Raw genomic sequence first — 20,296 nt, forward strand, 5'->3', positions numbered from 1 at the left:
TTTTCTGCTTCGCCTAACCACAGAAATTTAACTCCCTGCTACCTTAACTACAAAGTATAATCCAATGCCAAAATAAAAAGTATAAAAGTTGTACTCAAATCACAATAAAACGGAACAGTGTCACACCGCCTCTGAGCTGTGTAGTCGACTGTCTCCCGCGCCGACGCCTTGCGCACCTTCGGGGCCCCCTGGATCCTGGCAGATATCGTTTCAGTATATCATTGAGAGATGAAAGCATAGTTACAGTACATTGACTGGGATCCAATACACTAGGAAGATTCAGAAGAATGTTGCCGTTCTATATTTAGCATCATTACCTGTCTCCAGGTAGTCTTTCTAACGACAGCATTTCTTCCTTCAACTCTTTAACTTTTCCAAATCAAAGAATAAATTCAGTCGAAATGTCTCCTTAGAAAGTCTCAATGAGGAAATGCTACAAGAGCAATCGCACTATCTAACAGAAATTTTATTCTTAGCATTATACTTACATTATGCAATGTTTTCAAAGAAAAAGTTGGAAGGGTCCTGAGGAAAATGGGGGAAAAAATAAGACCGTGTCTGTGTGGTTTATGTATTCCCCAGGGTTCTGTCACTCTTCTCTTCTAACTTGACGTATACATCACGGGTAATCTCATCTCTGCCCAAAGGCTTTTTTGCCTTTTGTAAGCATTTTTGTTGACATAAAACATACATTCAGAAAAGCATACACATTGTAAGGTACAACTCAATGAATTTTTCACAAGGTGAATACATTCAAGTAAAAAGGACCCAATTAATAACATAAATCTCAGACGGTCCATCTTCCAGTTACCACTCCAAATAAGTAAAACAACTAACTTGACTTCGAATATTCAAGATTTGTTTGCCTTCTTTTGAACTTTATATAAATTGAATAATGTAATACATATATTTTTGTGTCTGGTTTCAACTATGATTGTGACATCCATTACTGTTATTATGTACTTAGGGTCTCTAAAAAGTCCATTTTTCTCATTCTTTTGTTTTATTATATGAATATACCATAATTTATATATTCTAAAATAAATAGATATTTGGGTTGTTTCCAGTTTGGGTCATTACATGCCACACACTCCCCTCTTCCTTGTACAGCCAAATGGAATTCAGTTCCACAAATCCTTCAGGTTTTCTCTTCATTTTAAGTGTCTGTATATGTGATCCCTCACTTGCTACACTTTTCTTTTCCTCAGAGTAATTCCAAGTCATCCCCTTTAAAACTCTACAAAAAATACTGTCTGTCCTCGCATTTATATTCTTTATTAACTCTCACTCACATTTTCTTGTACTTGCTTAACCAAATCTTCCCACTAGATTTAGCTGAGAAAGGCACCTGCAGTACCTAGAGCGATGCTTGACAAATGATATTTGCAAATAATAATTTGGCATAAAAGGCTTAACAATTCACAATACCATACGAGGCTTAAGAATCAACTCTCTACCTACCCTGTTCATTATTCTTACCACTCACCCTGTGTCGAAGTCACTGCTCTTTGCCAGTTGGTTTCTCTCACTGGACTGGTAATCACAGCCTGTGCATCTGACTGTTAAGCACTCATTTTTCAGGTCAGACCAATAAAGTTCCAAGAAAAGATAAGCTGTTTGAGCTGAATACTATGCTCCTCCCTCCATCAGTAGATTTATGCCTTTCCCTTAAAGCTTAATTATTCCAAGAGAGTGAAAGGTCTTCACAGAAGGGGTTCTCTGTTGCTCCTGCCCATGTCCTGTTTATCTCTATACCTCCAGCACTTAAGAGTAATAGCTGGTAAACAGTACGCTCTCAGATGTGAAAATGAAGGGAAAATGGAGTTGGGGGAGAGTCATCTAGATTTTCTCTCTAGGTCCTTATCAGTTTTTTTCAACATGTAAGTGATTTAAATAATCTGGTTTTAATTCCCTACCTTTGTGACCCTTGTATGTGTGTAGCAGTTAAAGGGTTACTGAGGCTCAAAAAAATTGTGTAATGAAAGAACATAATCCAAAAATGGGTTGGACATTTTTTTCTGTTGGAAAGTTTGCCGCACAAAGGAAATGTTCCATGTTTTAGTTAAGCAAGATAATTTAACACATAGTGAGAAGGAAAATTAGAGGTCCCTGGGAATATTGCTGAAATGAATTCTAAGACCAAGATGGAGTTGCCTGGGTGGCACATGAGCGAACCAAAACTTAGATAACTTAGCCATCCTGTAAATGCTCCGTTTGCCCAGAAATGCAGTGTATTGAGTCAGCCAACCCCCAAATGCCAATGCAACTCTGGGCCTTCTCTGCCTAAACAAGGTGGACTATGCGGCCCCAGCCAAGCTTATATTTTCTGTCTCTTCCTTCTTCTTCAGTCTTTATCCTATAAAAGCTCTAGGCCTTCCACCCCATTTTGTAATTCTCGGAAAGGAGACTGTCCGCTTCATGACAGTCTGAAAATAAATACATTTGTTTGCAGCACCTACTTAGCACAAAGTCTGGAAAGTATTCAGAATTTAAATTAGTACATTGAAATGATATTTCCCTATTCTTTTGACAGTGTTGACGTCAGCTATTTCTCCACTTTCTCCAGATGTTGCAGGAAGCAGCACCCGACAGAGGATTTTGGACGCTCAGACAACTTTGTTAGAGGAAGGAGAGTTTGTTTATTAGGCCCGCGAGCACTTGAGGCTCTAGACAGCACAAAAGGCATGAGCTCCTTGCGGGTAGATTTCTTACAGCTTATATACCCCAGCAGTGTTCTATGCAAGGGGCATGATTCCTTTGTCTGAGGGTCTATGGGCCCATCAGACTCAGGATTGGAGGGGGAGTTTCAGGTGGAGGCTGCAAAGGGGAAGGAATTCCGGACCACCAGTCCTATCTATTTACACATTGTTAAGTGTAGCAAGAGTTTCCAGAAGGCCATTTAAAGATCTAAAGGGTGTGATTAACCTATAACCCGCTGAGTTTCTGCAAGCCCTTTCCTTTGCATTTTTCGGATGCCTCCTCTCTTAACTATTTCGCCACCTTTTTTCCCCACACCCTCCATCACCTGGCAAAGTCCCCAGGCGGCGCTGGGTGCTGCGTCCCCTTCGCGGAACTTTGTCGTTGCGCCCTGGTCAGTTTCGGCTTAGAAGTCTTGTGGAGCAGTCCGGAGCAGGGCTAAAGTCCTTCCCACAGCGATATCCTCGGGTTCACCCCGTAGATGCCACTTGCTATGCATCCCCCACGGCCAGAGTCCGGGAAGCGCCAACAGCCGGGACTTCCCCTTCCGCTCCTCTTTGCCCTCCTTCCGCTTCTCTCGCGCGTTTCCGGGAAGGCCGGAGGCACCGGCCCTCCACCACGCGTTCTCCCCGGCCCGCCCTTGCGATGGAGTGGAGCCCCAGACAGCGATGCTACTGTAAGTGCTTCGTATTTCAGGTCTTGCGACACAGGATTAGAGCTTGGTGCAGGGAAGCTGCCAAAACACGTGTAGTTTTAGGCTCCGATGTAAAGCTGAGAAGAGTGGGAAAGGGATCCAGTTTAGGAGAATATTGAAATGAAGGAAAGAGCTAACCTGCATAGCCACTAAAAACACCCACAGTATCTCTGATGGCAGTGAACCTGGGCGGAGGATATCACGAGCACCCAGAATTTTTGCAGAAAAATTTATTTTCTCCTAAATAAAATGTGGAATCAGAAAGCTGCAAAACCGGAAGAGGCCGTGCAAACTCCGGTTGCATGAGTGTCAGCAGAAATCTATGGATTTCTCTTTCAGAGTCTTGATTGCCTGCCTTTGCACGGTTATATAAACCTCTCAAAATTTTCCCACATTGGGGCAAGGAGGAACAACCCTTAAAATCTAGGGATACAATAAGCCACCATCCATGCAGAACTGGGGCACCAGAATGGAAGAGAAACTGATTGAAAGAAAAAATTTTTTGCATAAAAAATTTGCCAGAAACCTGAGTTTATGGCTTGAAATGTATATCTGTTACTGTGTGCTTATGTTTTCTGCATGTGTGTGTTCCAAATTGTAATATGAACCATTTTGAGACAGGACTTCATTTGTAAAATTCTTATTTTTTTAGCAGGAAATGAAATGGGGCATCTCAGACAGAATTAATCTTTTTAGTAAACCTAGTTTTCTTCCCTCCTTTCTTTGGAAAAAGGGCCCTCTCCCTCAAATCCTGATAATTGCCCTGGCAACTCAGATCCTCTGGCTATTGATAAGGGTCATCAGCCCATTGTTAGCAGAAATGGGGCCCTTAGAATCTGAGGGGGGAGGGGACTTCAGTATGCAGTTTTGCTTTTTTCTCCCTGAGGAAAGTTTTCCTCAGTTATTTTTTTTCTCAGTAACAGATCATGTACTAAGGTGAGCTTTCTATTTCTGGCTCGCATTTTTCCAACATTGTAAGCCCCTTTCTACCCAAGTAAATTCTACATTAAGAGTTTTCTAGTGGAAGAGATGGGCAACGAAATAAATATGTACTATGAAGACAGATAAAGTGTATTCAACATAGTGTTGGAAGTTAGTATTTTAGGTTAAAGGAAGGCCTTTTGTTATATTTATGAATTCCTGTTCGTCTTCATGACAGTGAGGTTCTCAAGCATTGTTGGACATACGGCTCATTAGGAACTAGGTAAATGTGTAGATTCCTGGCCCCACTTTTAGGTACTTGATTCCGAGCAGGGGGTCCTTAAAAAGTTGAAGAATTTTTTGATTGTTTGGATATACCCTTGTGATAGGGTTTTACTGTTATTTTTCAATCAGCTTTGATATTCATGTGCTCTTTGTCTAATCTGTTGTTTATAACCTAGGTGCAGTCCAATGGGCTTTTTAGAGGTTTTCTTTCTGAAACACGGAACGCTTTTTCACTCAAAAAAAGGAGAGGGACGGAGAGAAGAAAAGAGAAAAACAATCCTTTAATATCGTCACCATTCTGTTTTATAACTGTTTAAAAACCATTCTGTTTTCTTCACCATTCTGTTTTATAACTTAAAAGCCAACAATTTGACCTTTCTGTATTCACTGTACCCTTTCTCCTGACTGTACATGACAGACTGAATTAGGAACAATTCCCTCCATTTTTTCTTTTCTCTTTCCCTTGTTATTTCTTTTGATAATGTATTCAAGTTTTTGTTTTTTAATATGCCATAGAAAAAATACTGGAACAAATATCTCAAACTGTTAACACTTGTCAATCCTAAATTATGAAAATATAGTGTCTGTTATGTTATTTAAATATCTTTATGTGTTTTCAAATTTCTGAAGAATGAAGAATATTTAATAACATGGTAGAATGCTTAAAATATAGTATTTTTAAAAAGTATATATATGCATATATAATATAATCATACAGGCACTACATATGTACTATTACATGCATATACACATAGGTATGTATATATGTATATAGTAGAAAAAAGAGAAATATACCAAAATGTTAACAATGGTTTTATTTGAATTTTTAATTTTTTCTGTATACTTCTCTGTATCTACCAATATCTACCATAAAATTTATTACTTTTATATTTAGAAAAAATGCAATACTATTGTTATTAATAAAAACAAATTAAAGCTCTAACCAGTGGCAATCGAGTTAGCAGGCTGGTGCTTTAGCTCTAGCATGACACCAAATTGCTGGATGAAGTCAGCCATTAGCTCCTCCTATTTGGAAGACTGGACTTGCTCCCTAGAAAACAAGAGTATTTGTATTTTTCCCTTGAAAAGAACTGTGTATCATTTGGAAAGTGTGTGGTCTTATAGACAGGCAATTCCTCACTAGCAATTTGTTTCAAGGGCAACTGTAATACAAATACTCTCCTATCTCATGAAAATGACTTTATTACCTAGCTTTATTGAGGCATAATTGACAAAGATTATATATATTTAAGGAATACAACTTGTTATACATATATATTATGAAAAAAAATCACAGTCAAGCTGGTTAGCATAACCATCACCTCACAGTTATACCGTTTTATTGTGTGTGTTTTATTGTGTGTGTGTGTGTGTGTGTGTGTGTGGTGAGAACATTTAAGATTTATCCTCTTAGCATATTTTAAGTATACAATACAGCCTTGTTAACTATAGTCACATTGCTATACATTAGACCTCCAGAACTCACTCAACTTGCATTACTAAAATTTTGTACTCCTTGACCAACATCTTCCCTTCCCCTCCCCCTAGTCCCTAGCAACCACCATTCTATCTTCTGCTTTTATGAGTTTGACTATTTTAGATTCCACATGTAAGTGAATTTGTACAGTGTTTGTCTTTCTGTCTGGCTTATTTCACTTAAGTCCTTCAGGTTCATCCACGTTGTCTCAGATGGCAGTATTTCCTTTTGTAAGGCCAAATAATATTCCAAAGGACTTTTCTTAAAGCAATGAAATAACCTTATTTTTCTCTTGTTTATGTAATGGAATGAAGCTCATAGTTGTGCACTCACGTGATCCTGGGAGTAGACTTAAGTTTTGGTGTGTGCTTAGCTTTGCATTAAATTTGAGAATATCCTGACTTCTCATTTTCCCTAACTTGCTTAAGCAGGTTTAAAAAATAAATAGAACATATATCCGTCTATCTCTGAAAAAAAAAATGCTTATACTAATATTGGTACATGAGATTTCAAAACAAAATAAAACACTTTCTATGTAGATTGCTTCTGGAGAGAGTGACCAAACATAACTTACTAAAGAATGTTCCTACTGTCTGAAAAACGAGAGTTTCATTTGACTAATAAAGCTTGGCTATTTTTTGAAGTATTCTTCACTATATACTTTATAAAAATGGAGGTTATAATCTCACAGAATAAGAAATTTATAACGGAATAATGCAAAGCAAAAAACTATTGTTTTTGACTTTCCACTCTTCACCATGTAGGAAATATACTGCCACCTAGTGGCAGTTTGCATATATAACAAGCCGAGAAATTTGTGCCTGATAATTCTTTACCCTCAAATAGTTTTTCCTGATATCCCAGAAAGTAGCATGACATGTCTTTTATACTGATTTTTGTAGACAATATATACTGTTGCTGCTGCTATTGCCATTTTTTACCGTTGATTACCAATTTGCAGCATTCTCTGACTCTCTGGCTTTATTTCTCTTCCACCTGCTTTCTTCCAGGGAATTATTTTTGTTTAAGCCAACGAAGATTCACAGGTACAACATACTAATAACTATAATGTTATAGGCTTTGTTGTAAGTCAAAATATTTTTTAAATGAATTTGTTTTCCAATTTCACTTTGCAGTAAGCAATACATATATATACACTACAAAAGTTAAATGGTTAGAAATGATATACAGTAAAAAGTCTTCTTCCCCCACTTTTTCAGAATTACCTGGCACCCAATCTTAGAGATAACAACTCTTAATAAACTAATTTCTTATGTATTTCCAGAGATTACCTATCTCCTTTCATATATATTTATTATATGTATTATACATACACATTTATTATATATATGTGCTTTATATATGCATATATACACATTATAAATGCATATATAATTAGCAGTATATATACACATTATGATGCATTCATTCAAAGGAGTATTATGCAGCCATAAATAAAACAGGGCATCTCTCTGTATATGGAATAATCATCAATATAAACATGAATATAAAACATTTTTATGTTTATATAAAATATTTATATATATACATACATGTGTATCTACATATAAACTTTTTGATAACCAAATGGTAACATTCTGTATTCACTGCTCATTACCTTTTTTTTTTTTTTTTTTTTTAATTTAACAATGTGTATTGAGGTGCTTCTCCAGAAGGAGATGCTAGGTGATAGGACAGCCAGAGAGACCTAATAGCAGAATTAAAAAAAAGAGGACTCCTTTGAGAACTGGACAGAGGCTAGGCAAAAGGTCATGATTTCTAGTAGGTTAAATGTGGACCTTAAAAGAAGAGTCAGTTGTAGGCTATATTGAAAGAGACTTGCCTAAGAGAATCCCTTGAATGAGTAAAGTGACCCAGTACAGAAGTGTATACTAAAATTCCAGGGTTAAAAGGGAGGCAAAACAGCCAGATGAAGGATATCTTTAATAATATACCAAGTTCCTCTGTAGAAAGTCCTCCAGGACTTTCTTTGATCTTTGAGAAATCAGATTGCAAAATTATTCCATGAAAAAAAGATCACAGCCCACACAAATATTATTCCAAGAGCATACAGCAAGCAATACCAGGCTCAGCTATAAAGAAAACTGTGCTCTTTCCCCTAATTACTGCTCTTTCTCAAGCCTTGCTGTGGAAGTTCCAAGCAATTTGTCCCCATAAGTGAGGTGGGACAGAGAAGCAGGTTCCTGAGTTTATATCAGGTTTGATCTTGGGAAAAGAAAGTTTTATACAGAAGAACTTGGCATATTTATACTGAAAAAAAGATGTTTCTTACCTGAAAGTGACTGGAAAGCTGAGATATCTATTCGAGATTTCTTAGGGGTGAAAAAATTGTCCACAGCTTAGGCCCCCCTTGGGTAATATCTCAGAAGAGTAAAAGTAACATTCTTCTTGCATTCTACCTAGTTATATTTATACAGATCATGGCTGCAAAGATGGCAACATAGGAAGCTCTTGAAATTTTCTCCTCCCACAAACACAACAAATGTACACCTACCTACACATAGACCAGTTTCCTCTGAACAAAATCCAGAAACTGAGGAATTAGCTGAGTGCCTCCTACACATCAGGTGATCAAGTGATCAAGAAAACACCCACACCAAAGCAGATAGGAAAGGCTGAAACACACTCTTGCCATAAACCTTACCCTTGGCACAGTAGCATATAATCAGGAGGGAACCTTAACTTCTAGCTTCTCACTAAGAAATTAAGCGTTTCCATCTTATACCAAGTGCTCTAACTTTTAAGATTCTTACTCGAGGAATGGGCCCCCAAAACACCTAATTCTGAGAGCCAGTGGGGTTTGCATCCATAAGACTCACAAGATTATAGCAAACAAATGGGCATAGAAGCACTCAATGTGGTTATACCCCCCACCCTTCGGAGCTGATTACAGAGAGAATAGGCAAGAAAAAAAAATGCCATCTTTCTTTGAATGGGGTTTATTTGTTTAAAAGTTGCTGCCTAAGGGTCAGGCTTCTATTTTAGCATACACATAGGGTCTGACTATGATCCTCCTAGGAAGAAGACCAGGGAAAGTAGCAGATGCCTCTCCTCACCTGTCCCTCCTGCCTGCCCCAAGTCACCAGTATCTCCCTAAAAGGGGCTTGTACACATATCTGCTCAACATTTGTGGATGAACTCCAGGGAGAAGTCCCCAGATCACCTGTCTCTGACTGCCAAAGATGCTTCCATTTAGAACCCTAAACTGCAGCAAACAAAAATGTTCTTAATAGGCTTAGAAGCACCCCCCTTTCCATGGCTCTACACGCAGGCCCAGCACAAAGGATAGTAGGCAAAAATACCCACCTGCCCATTTCTTCTTGGGAAGGAACAAACTTTTCACCTGCTGTCTGAGGGTCCAGATTCCAACTGTCTACTATCTGACTGCAATCCTCCCCTTTGGGACACTGATGGTTCTTGGCACACCCTCAACTATGGGGATCCACAAAGAATGTAGCTTGAACAATCTCAAAAGTTCGAGAAACTACCAAGAGCCAGATAGACTGATGAGGTTCATACACACAAAACCATACTAGTAAGACTGGTAGAGAAAGTTGTTTTAGCTATATGTAGAAATCATCACAGAGTCAAGGAAAATGAAAAAAAATAAGAGTATGCTTCAAACAAAAGAACAAGATAAAACTCGAGAAGCAGATCTTAATAAAATAGACATAAGTGATTTAACTAATAATGAGTCAAAATAACAGTGATCGTGATTCTAACCAACGTTGGTAGAACAATACATGAATAAAGTGAGAATTTGAACAAAAGGATAGAAAATAGAAAAAGAATACTGAAAAGAAACTACGGAGCTAAAGAACACAGTAACTAAACTGAAAGTTTCAATATAGAGGTTCAACAGCAGACTAGGTCAACTGGAAAAAAGAATCAGTGAATTCAAAGACAAGGCAGTGGAATTCATTCGATTAGAGAAGCAAAAAGCAAAAAAAAAAAGAAAAAAAAGAAAAAAGAAAAGAAAAAAGAATAAAAAAGAGTGAAGATAGGTTAAGGGACTTATGGAAGACCATCCAGTAGACCGATATACACATTACAGGGGTCCGAGAAGAAGAGGGAGAAAGCTTATTCAAGAAATAGTAGCTGAAACTTCTTTAACCTGAGGAAAGAAACAGATATTCAGATCAAGGAAGCACAAAAGATACCAAATTAGATGAATCAAAACAGACCCACACTGAAACACAATTAAATTGTCAAAAGTGAAAGTCGAAGAAAGGATCTTAAAAGTAACAAGAGAAAAACATCTTGTTACATACCAGCAAATTTTTAAGCAGAAAAGTTGGGGGCCAGAAGGGAGCGCCATGATATATTCAAAGTGTTGAAAGAAGTCACCTGCCCAGAAGGAATACTCTACCTAGAGAAGTTGTCCTGCAGAGTTGGAAGAGAGAGAAGGATTCTCCAGACAAGCAAATGTTAGAGTCATCACTACTAGAACAGCATTACAAGAAATGTTAGAGGAATTTCTTTAAGCTGAAACAAAAATGCGCTAATTAGTAATAAAAACATATGAAAGTATAAATCTCACTAGTAAAAGTAAATAGTAAATTCAGAATATTCTAAAGTAATAATGGTGGATAAATCACATAACTCTTGAATGAAGATTAAAAGACAAAGGTATTAAAAATAACTATAATTGTTGAGGTATACACAATGTAAAAGATGTAAATCATAATATTAAAAACAAAATTTGGGGAAGATAATGTAAAAATATAGAGCTTCTGTATGTTTTTGCAGTTAAGTTGTCAGCTTAAAAATAGACATAAATAAACTTTTTTTTTTTATGTAAGCCTCATGGTAATACAAAGCAAAAATCTATAGTGGATATAGATACACAAAAGATCAAGAAAAAGAAATCAAAGCATACCACTATATAAAATTATCAGATCACAAAAAAAAAGAACAAGAGAGGAATAAGTAACATAGGAATCACAAAACAACCATAAATCAATAAATCAAATGGCAACAGTATGTCCATAATTATTTTAAATATAAATAGGTTAAAATTTCCAATCAAACAACATAGAGTGACTGAGTGGATTAAACAACAAGACCTACATATATGTCTACAAGAGTCTCACTTTAACTTTAAGGATGCACATAGACTGAAAGTGAAAAGAAGGAAAAAGATATTCCATGCAAATGGAAACAAAAGAAAATGGATAGCTGTACTTATATCACACAAAATAGACTTTAAGTCAACATCTATAGCAGGAAAAAGTCATTATATAATAATAAAGGCATCAATTCATCAAGAGGATATGGCATTTATAAATATTTATACACCCACACAAGAATACCTAAGTATATAAAGCAAATTTTAACAGATCTAAAGGAAAAAATAGATGGAACTACAATAATAGTATGAGACTTCGATACCTTAGTTTCAACAATGGATAAATCATCTAGGCATAAAAGCAATAAAGAAGCATTGGACTCAAATTACATGTTAAACCAGATTAATTTAACAGGTATTTACAGAACATTCCACCCAACAGCAGCAGAAATGCATTTTTCTCAAGACTAACATGAAATACCCGTAGGCTAGATCATATATTATGCCACAAAGGAAGTATTAATAAATTTAACAAGATTGAAATTATATCAAGCATCTTTTCTAACTAAACATTTAAAGAATTAATATCTATCTGTCTCTAACTCTTCTAAAATATAGAGGGGGAGGAAATCAATAGCTAGCTAATTTTATGAGGCCAGCATCACCCTGATATCCAAAACAGACAAGGAAAATTAGAAGAAAAGGAAATTTTAGGCTAATATCCATGATGAACTTCGATAGAAAAATTCTCAACAATATATTAGCAAACCAAAGTCAACAGTACATTAAAAGGATCCTACACCATAATCAAGTGGTATTTATTCTAGAGTTGTAAAGATGGTTCAATATCTACAATTCAATCAATGAGATAGATAATATTAACAAAATGAAAGATTAAAATTATATGATCTCAATAGATGCAGAAAAAGCATTTGATAAAATTCAGCATCCATTTATAATAAAAACTCTCAACAAACTGTCTAGAGGGAATGTACTTCAACATAATAAAGACCACATATGACAAGCACACAGCTAACATTATATTCAATGATGAAAAGCTGGAAGCTTTTTCTCTAAAATTGGTAATAAGAGAAGGGTCCTCACTTTATCTACTTTTACTCAATGCAGTACTGGAAATTCTAGCCAGAGCAATTAGGGAAGAAAAAGAAATAAAAGGTATCGAAATGGATAAAGAAGAAGTACATTTGTCTCTTTATGCAAATAACATGATACTGTATATAAAAAAATCCTAAAGACAACATTAAAGAAACTGTTAGAACCAATTAATAACCATCAGATGAATTCAGTAAAATTGCAGGACACAAAATTAATATACAAAAATTAGTTGTATTTCTATGCACTAACAATAAACAATCAACATCAGAAATTAGGCAAACAATCCCATTTACAATAGCACCCAAAAGAATAAAATACTTAAGACTAAATTTAACCAAGGAATGCAGCTCTGAAACTATAAGGCATTGATGAAAGAAATTGAAGAAGACAGAAATAAATAGAAATATAATCTCATGAATTAGAACAATTAACAGTTACCATCCGGTGTCATGTTTTTACTCCATATTAGCTTTGCTCCCACCAATCTCCTTTGTGTTGTTATTGGCAAATATATTACATTTCTATATGTTATAGGCCTTATATACATATAGTTTTATATAATTTGTTTTTAAATAATTAAGAGAAGAAAGGAGAAGTAATATACATTTATACTATGTTTTATAATTACACAATTATCTTTTTTTTTTTTTTTTTTTTTGAGTATGTTCTCTTAGTTTCTGTCTAAGCCCACTTGTTTTGAGTCAGTTGAACCCCTCTAAATTTCTTGTTTGTTGAGTTTTCTTACAATGAATTCTTTCAGTTTTTGTTTATCTGACATTGTCTTTATTTCAGCTTCATTGTGCTGCTTTCAAATTTTCTCTTTAGACAAAGAATGTCTTTAGACAAAAATATCTTTGAATATTTTGACTACAATGTTTCTTAGTATAATTTTTCCTACTTGGAGTTTGTTGAGCCTCTTGGATATGTGGATTAATGTTATTCATCAAATATGGGATATTTTTAGTCATTATTTTTAAAATAAGTTTTCATGGTTTTTGTTTATTTCTTTGCTTCTTTCTCTCTCCTCTCTGGTAATCGCATTACATGGATACTGGTGTCTACAGCTGTACCACCCTGAACACGCCCGATCCCGTCTGATCTCGAAAGCTAAGCAGGGGCAGGCCTGGTTAGTACTTGAATGGGAGACCATCAAGGAAGACTGAGTGCTGTAGGCATAAACAAAGAAACGAACAAACATGTATACTAGTAATCTTAATGGTGTCAAACATTTCTCTGAGGCTTTGTTCATTTGTCTTCATTTTTTGTGTCCTCTGTTTTTCAAATTGTATGTCTATTAACCTTTCTTGATATTTGCTGATTCTTTCTTCTGCCAGTTCAAATCTATGGTTGAACTCTGTTTTGTTTTTTGTTTTGTTTTGTTTTGTTTTGTTTGAGTTACTGTATTTGTAACTTTAGAATTTCCATTTGTTTCTCCTTTATAATTTCTTCTTCCTTTTTGATATTGTCTCTCTGATGAGATATTATCATTATACCTTCCTTTAATTCTGTAAAGATATTTATCATAGCTGCTTTGATGCCTTTGTCTGCTATCATCTACATCTGGGTCCCATAAAAGAAGGTAACTATACCTGCTTTTTTTTAAAAACTGTGTATGGGTCAGATCACACTTTCCTATTTCCTTGAGTGTCTTATCATTTCTTTTTTAACTTTATGTTTTAGATAATATATTGTAGCAACTCTGAATGTGATTCTTCCCCACCACCCATTTGGTGTTTATTATTGTTGTTTGCTTGTTTAGCTACTGTTGGTACTATTTTAGTTTGAAGCATCTGATATTACTTGTGAAAGGGGGTATATTCTTGTGTATGCAGTCAGTCGCCTGGGATGACACCAAAGTTTGAGACAATTACATTTAGGCCTTATTTTAGAGGCATTTTTTGAAGCTAGTGCATGAGGATTGCTCTGACCTCAGGCGTGATTTTCTTAGGTATCACTTCTGTTTCTTTCTCACACACTTGTTAGCCAACCTTTCTGGCTCGTTGCTCTCACTCCCAACAAACACATTCATTGCTCTTAACAGCACCCTTAGGTTTGAACTTTCCCATACTCTGGTTAATTTGGGAGAGCTTCAGAACTCTCTGTTCTAAAGGCTTACCTCTTCCCCTGGGGGCGGGTGGGGGGGGGCGGGAATCTCTGAGCCATGGAACTAGGAGTAGGGATTTCTCTATATATGGTACACGTCCTTTAGGAGGAGGGTGCTGGGTGTAGGCAGTAGCCTTTAGTCCTCTTGGCTTGTCTTGCCTTTAGGGGAACATTTACCCCACAAATAAGCTTCAGTGAGGGAAATCAAGGCCCCAGTCTTCTCAGAAGATAATACTTGTGGTAGAGCCTCTGGCCTACGAGTAGGGGCGGGGTGCAAGAAGGGAGTCTGAGCTCTCATGCAGTCACCTGAAATTTAGCTCCTGTAAACATAGCTGGGGTGTTTGATAAATGTTAGTAGCCTGCCCTTGATCTCAGTTAAAAGAAGAGGGAGTCCTTTGTTCTTGCCTGCACCTAGAGTGAAGTTTCTTTCATGCTGAGCTGGAACAAGGGGCGGAGGGAATATAGGTTGTAATTCACAAGCCTCAGATTCGCAATGTTCTTACTGAATTTTAGATTTTCTTAAATAAATATATCTATTTTTAATTTATTGCATGCCTTTATGCCGATTTTCATATACATTAAATGGTTGCGATTTTTAAAAATAATTTTTACCAGTTGTGCTTATTTGACTTAAGAATATGTCCGTGCAGCTCCTCATGTTGCTGTTCCAGAAGCTGGACTCCTAAAATTTGTTACTTTTGAGAGAGCAGTTTTAAAGGGCAAATGATTAAAAACCCAAAGGGTAGTAATGAAGTGAAGGCAAAGGCCATGAATCCACTTTTAGACAAGGAGAAAGACAGATTTTCCCAAGTGAAAAAGCATGGAAAAGTTATTAGGGAGGTCACTGTACACTTTTTGATGAAGAGAAAGGTGTGGCAATGTGTCTTAAGATTAAAAAAAAAAAACAAAACTAAAATAAATTATCAGAGCTGAAATGTGTGAGCATGGAATTAGGCTAGAAAGTTAAAAGAAGTCAAAAGGGGCCTTAATGTACTGAAAGTATACAGAAAGAGGAGGAAACCAGAGATCAAATGATGACATAGTGTCAGTGTGACAAATATGAAGAAACAGAGCAGCAAGAAAGGATTAGATAGAAGTGGAGCCTTGCAATTTAATTTTCAAAGTGGAGCAATTCAGAGTGTCAGACTGTGCCTGAAATAAAGTGGAGGTTAAAGTTTAGAAATGCGGAACATGGGAAATTATGAAGCCAGGCTTTCAGATGAGTCATATATATGTATGTATATAAAATAAATATATGTGTATAATGACAGGGGATAAAAGGAAAAAGAAAAATATCATCCTAGTATTAAAGTTATGAAAGAAGATGATAGAGGATGTTTTGTAGCAACTGGGAGATGCTGTAATAAAGATTTGGAAAGACTGACATAATTTCAAAACTATGCATCATGTCAAATTATTTTGATATTTGACAAAGAGATATAATGTCGTATTTAGTATTACCCACAACTTTAGTCTTTCTTATTCACACAAGAACTCAACTGAGAATAAGCTCTTCTTCAGTTTTAACCATTATTTTAAGATTTGCTTATCTGAATGGCAACTTTTTGAAATTTATAATGAGCTCTCATTTAATAAAATTAGATTGTTACCTAAGGAATTCAGTTGAGAGTTGGCTACTCATCAAGTGAACATTATGTTTCCATAAAACATTTGCTCAAATATGGTAACAGTAGATTCAGTCTTTATGAAGGCATGTAGGGAAGCAATCTTTAAATTTTGGACTGTAGCTAACAACAACCTATTTCGGAATTACCAATTAAGCATTCAATTACTAAAGTAGAGGCCACATTTTAATATGATTTCAAGACAATTCATGTTGTAGAGTGCTCTGTCATAGGACACTGAGGATCCGGCAGGGAACAAGATAGACGTAATTGATATTGTCTAGGTGGTGGAAGAGATGACAGACATTGAACAAATAGTCACAAATATGATTACTATTGAGAAAGAAGAAATAGAGAGGGTTTTTTTCTACATAACTTTTTAGTTTATTGGCAAGAAATAGATGAACACAAAGATTGGGATGACAAAAAAATTTTTTTCCTATCAGCATCTCACTGAATTCCAAATGAATAAACTTCACACTAAGTTTACTTAATGATTTACAAATATAATAAAAATGTTTATTGAGTACCTATTATGTATTCGAGTGGTTCATATACATTAAGCCTGACCGGTGGTAGTATCAAATTGCTGTTCTCAGTGGAAATATGAGTTTAAGCTCTCACTTCCCCACCCCCAACCAGCTTTCTACATCCCTAAGTCTGCTACATGAAAATCCTTGTAGCACACCACAAGGTAGATATTATTAACTTCATTTTATAGATGAGGAAACAAATTGATTAAATAAGTTTCCAACGGCTTCACAGCTTATCAATGCAAAAGATATAATTTGAAAACAAATCTTGTTGGTTTTTTTCTTTGTAGTTCTTCAGTTATGGTTGTGTTTCTTTTTTTGTGTCTATACCTATCGCTCAGCTATATAAAAAAAACCTTCCTTCTATTTGGTTTCTTATATGAATTTTAGAGCTTCCTCCAACTCATTTTTTTCCTTTTCTCATATTTATGTTTGAGTTAAAAGAAGGAAGAATATTTTAAGACTGCCAGAAAACATCTTTTTGACAATGTGGTTACATAGCCAGGCTGATATAGAGGAGACTGAGTAGAGGGTTCAAAGCTGATATTCCCAGTATTTGGTCAGATATTCCTAATTCCTGTTTTATATTTCCTGTTCAGGTCCTGGGACAATTTGTCCTTAAACACCCTTCTTGGTATGCTCTGTTTTGCAAAAGGATGAACTCTCATGCTAGGTGGTTTACTGACAATGACAGTTACTGGAGAGAAACCGAAGACTAGGAAGCAAAAAGAGGTCATGGCTTTTCTCCATCTCCTTGCCATGGTGTCATAATTGGTGGTGTTGTGTTTCCTAATTGGCTCGAGCTCCTGCCAGGTGACTCTGACCTCTATACTCTGATAATGCCACTTCCCCTTTTGTCTCTATACACTGAGATGGAGGAGATAACAGTTTCCCATTGTTGCTAATTACTGGGTGGTCTCTCCACATAGCTAACTGCATTCCCTCTGCTATGCTCCCCATCCCCATGACCAACTATCAACTACTAATTTGTATTTCTTTAACCCTTCACTCCACAGTGCTTTCATTTCACAGGTTTAATTTCTTCTTGGATCAAAATGTAATGAAATCTCTGAGTTTTAAATTTTTAAGTGATTGGCTTTTTTCATTCATATTTTTATTTTTATGTTGGTTTTATTGCCTTGTATTCAGAGACTGTATTCTATGCCATTTATATTTTTTGTAATTTGAGATTTTCTTTGTTGCCTAATCAATTTTTGTAAATTTTTCATTATTATTAAGAAATAAGTTGTAAGTTTGGAAAAATTAGTAAGTCTTATTAACTATATTATCAGATTACCTACATCATGCTTTCTGCATACTTTACCAAGGACTGGAAGGTTTATATTTTCTATTACTATTTTGTTCTAGAATTTTTTTTGCTTTTAATTAAAATAATTTTGATATCATGTTTTGACATAATATTTTTTATTTCATATAGATTACGCCATAACTGATAAACACACATACACTGTGAATTTTATCAATTAATGTCTTGATCCCATTAAAAACAATTTTCTTGAGTTCCTTTCTCCTACTAAATTGTAATATTATCACTTCTGTTTTTAAAATTATGTTCATCAATTATATTGCTTATAAAAACACACCTGTTGGGGTGTATATAAATTTAAACTGGTAGTAGATTTTTTGATGGGGAGAGGCTTAATGTATTGACATTTATTGTTATTCCTGAGGTATTTGATTTTATTTAGATTATCTTGTTTTATGCTTTCTTATTAGCTTATTTTCTTTGCTTTCTTTACTTTGTATTCATTTTTTCCATAGAATGTATTTTTTAATAATATCGATTTTTATCATATGACTTTATTAACATTGCTATGAAAGAATCAAAACTCCAAGTAATTGAGTAACTCTTTCACCATAATCATTCACACATTATGAAGGATTCAGAATTTGAAAATAACACCATTCACAAATGAGTAGATGAATCTTTAAATCACCATATCAACTCATTACCTGAAAATTTAGGCTGAATATTCTACCAGTATCTCATTTCTATTACACTGGGGCAAGTGGTCCAAGTTCTACTATGTCCAAATATCATGCAATACTTCATGAACCAAAACTTATGAAATAGTATTTAAATGTAGCATAAATGTTTACATTTAAATCTTATTTTAACATTATATATGTTCTTAAGGATACTAATAGTATTGGGACTCTTTTATAACAGTTTTTTTTCTTTTAATTTCTTAGAGGGATACACTAAAATATTTATGTATGAAGTGATACATATGTGATTCATTTCGAAATATTATGAGAGAGAGTTCAGTGATTGAGAATATGGAGTGCTATGGAACAACAGTGGGAGAATTCCAGTTTGCTGTCTGTTGTCTTGCATTTCTAGGCAACCTCTATTCCAAAACATTAAAACCATGTTATGGAAGAATATTTTTTGGTTATATTCCAGTGAGCCTAGGGACTGAAAATAACTATAGGAGACCATATATTACATTCTAGAAGAGAAATATTTTACACCAAATATGTATTACACATTTTCTCTTGCTCTTTCTACCAAATTATATTTTTTAAAAATTTAATGGAAAGAATTTTTACTACTTTACTATCTCTTTTTAAATCCTTAACACTGATCTGATAGTTCTCTGGTAGTTTCTGAAACAGCCACTTCTCCTTTAGAGGAACACCTGAAAATACAATGCAAACTCTTTTAATAGTGGCATGTTGCCCTTCGTTTAGTAGAAAGAATTCCCTCGTCGGGGAAATAGGTGGTCTTAGTCTAGATAATAACTGCTTTCTCACTAATTGGCAGCCAAGCAGCAGTGTCTCATTCTATATAATATAAAGAATGGCTTATATGATGGTGAACAATTTTCGTTTTAGAGATAGATCCTTTTCATCTCCAGGTTAAATCTTATATATTTAACTATGTGTGTGTATATATATGTATGTAAATATGCATGTATATTCCAAATAGAACTTAATTTCACTTTCTCCCTCACTCAGGCCTTGAAGCATGGGCAAGGAACTTGAAAAGTTTATGAAAAAAAAACTGATATGGCTCCTTTCTAGCTCTAATTTCTTTTGATTCAATAAGAATTAAAATGCCTTTTATTAGATTTGCAATATTCTTTCCTACACTTCGAAAACTAGAATATTGCAAAATTAGATGATGAAATATTGATGAAGAAATTTGGAATCCATGACTATAATGCCTTAAGGAGAAAAAAAGAAGAAAAACAAAACCTAAAAAAACAAGAAGTAGTGAGTTTTTCTGGCAAAATTAGCCCTGCATTTATAATGTTTCCTCTTGGCTAATTATGAATGATTCCTTCAAATTGCTGCTTAACCGAGAGTGTACTACTTACAAGATTCACGATGTTAGTTGGTGCTTATGTTGTACCTTGTACCAGTTAGGATTCTTGTTCTCTAAATTCATAGTAAATATTTGTCCTTCTACCACCAGCAAATTGGATTTCTAGTCATCCACATCTTTGCTAACACTTTATATTGTCAAATTCACAATATATTGTCAATATATTGTGAAATATATTGTCAACACAATATATTGTCAAATATATTGTTTATCTCATAGGTGTGAAAATTTAAGCATCTTTGGTATGTTTATAATCAGCCCATTCTTCACCTGTCTGTGAATTACCTGTTCATCTTCTTCCCTGCCTTTCCTAATTTTCTTCTTTTATCGATTTGCAGGAAAACATTTTATATTCTGGGTATTAACCACTTATGAAATATGTATTGTTAGGAGCTCAGCTGAGC

The 20,296-nt window shown here is 35.1% G+C and overlaps 1 protein-coding gene, 1 long non-coding RNA gene and 1 pseudogene across 5 annotated transcripts in view; 2 read left to right on the forward strand and 1 right to left on the reverse strand.

The window, feature by feature from the left end:
- Positions 1 to 3,238, reverse strand: part of ECHDC1 (ethylmalonyl-CoA decarboxylase 1) — a 28,362-nt gene extending 25,124 nt beyond the window's left edge. The window contains exons 1-2 of one of the 4 annotated variants that reach the window (XM_039881022.1): positions 3,026 to 3,238; positions 489 to 525 (exon numbers count right to left, since the gene is read on the reverse strand). The gene's annotated coding sequence lies outside the window, so the exon portion shown is untranslated. Of the gene's footprint in view, positions 1 to 488; positions 526 to 1,486; positions 1,560 to 3,025 lie in introns of those variants that run through there. The other 3 variants (XM_039881012.1, XM_039881002.1, XM_039880994.1) reach the window with 3 other exon arrangements.
- LOC120617352 (uncharacterized) lies at positions 3,231 to 5,540 on the forward strand. The gene is made up of 2 exons (XR_005656892.1): positions 3,231 to 3,373; positions 4,774 to 5,540. It is a non-coding gene; the product is annotated as an uncharacterized LOC120617352 (long non-coding RNA).
- Positions 5,541 to 13,335: 7,795 nt separating this feature from the next.
- On the forward strand, positions 13,336 to 13,454 carry LOC120618458 (uncharacterized; annotated as a pseudogene).
- Positions 13,455 to 20,296: the final 6,842 nt, after the last annotated feature.

Source organism: Pteropus medius, unplaced genomic scaffold (assembly GCF_902729225.1).
Source record: "Pteropus medius unplaced genomic scaffold, Ma_sr-lr_union100, whole genome shotgun sequence".
NCBI lineage: Eukaryota > Metazoa > Chordata > Mammalia > Chiroptera > Pteropodidae > Pteropus > Pteropus medius.